This window comes from Rhinopithecus bieti, unplaced genomic scaffold, assembly GCF_001698545.2.
Source record: "Rhinopithecus bieti isolate Rb0 unplaced genomic scaffold, ASM169854v2 scaffold_17453, whole genome shotgun sequence".
NCBI lineage: Eukaryota > Metazoa > Chordata > Mammalia > Primates > Cercopithecidae > Rhinopithecus > Rhinopithecus bieti.
In genome coordinates this window covers 1-1,136 of record NW_016886469.1, presented here as the reverse complement: position 1 = coordinate 1,136, position 1,136 = coordinate 1, and the positions used below count along the sequence as shown (strand labels likewise).

Genomic DNA, 1,136 nt, shown 5'->3' with positions numbered 1-1,136 from the left:
TGGGTGCTGGGGGAGATGGTGAGCAGCAATGCCCAGGACTGCAGGGCAGCACAGAGCAGGCCATGCAGGCTGGCAGGAGCCACAGGAGTTGTGGAGCTGCCCAAGCCATAGAACCGGCTGAAAACACTTTCTAAGTAGGCAAGGCAAGAGACCAGGTCCTGGATGTTGGCAGCAGCCACGTAGCAGCCCAGGCCAAGAGCAGAAGCACAGTGGAGCCGGGCAGCAGGGCTAGCTGTGCTGTCACTGAGCACAGAGACCAGCAGAGGCTGCAGGCTGTGGAACAGCTCCTCACCCTTGGGTTCAGGGCCCAGCTGCACGCAGAGCAGGCCTAGCACAGCAGCAGGCAGGGCTTGTTCCTCTCCCTTGCCTTTCTTGAGGCACTTTTCCAGGGCATCAGCTAGTGTGAGGCGGCGCTCCAGCAAGAAGTCAGGGAGTAGGCGCGACGCCAGGGCCAGGCGCAGGCTCTCGAGAGCACCCTGCCGGGTCTTGGCACTCTTGTCTGTGAGGCAGTCCACATACTCCTTCAGCTTTTACTCAAGGTCTTTCTGCTGGCCCTGCTCATCCACGACATCCCCCCCAAGGCTGTCCTCTGCAGTGGTGCTGAGAAGCCTGGGGCATTCACTGGCGGTGCTGCGGACCTCACTGGCTGCCTCATCATCACTGGAACCCGAGTCAGCTTGGGTACTGCTCCGGGCACCTCCTCCACGGCGCGGACCACCCTTCCGGAGTGTGTTGCCCTTACAGGCGCGAGGCACGCCTGGAACCGGGTGCGGGGGGCGCGGGGCGCGGGGTCAGGGACCCGGTGAGTGTGGGCTCCCGGACGGCGAGACGCTGGCCGGTGCGCTGCGCTGAGACTTGGCCAGACCACCGGCGCCACACGCCGCGCCCGCCACCATCTTCGCGAGGCGCCCATCCACGTCGTCTCTTTACAGGCAAACATCTTGAAGACGTTATCTATTCTCTCTCCATTTACTCACTCTCAACCTTCCTTGCTCACTGTTCCACTGGCCTGTTCGCATCTGGGGCACCAGTTCACACCTGGGGCACCCTTCATCACTGGACCCCACAGACACTTTTCATCTGGTTCTTGTCCTCTTGGGCACATCTGCAACATTTGATGCTGCTGACCACAGCTG

At 61.9% G+C, this 1,136-nt stretch overlaps 1 pseudogene; it reads right to left on the bottom strand.

Annotated features, from left to right (window-relative positions):
• Nucleotides 1-7: 7 nt before the first annotated feature.
• LOC108525844 (interferon-related developmental regulator 2 pseudogene) lies at nt 8-924 on the bottom strand (annotated as a pseudogene).
• Between the last annotated feature and the right edge of the window lie 212 nt (nt 925-1,136).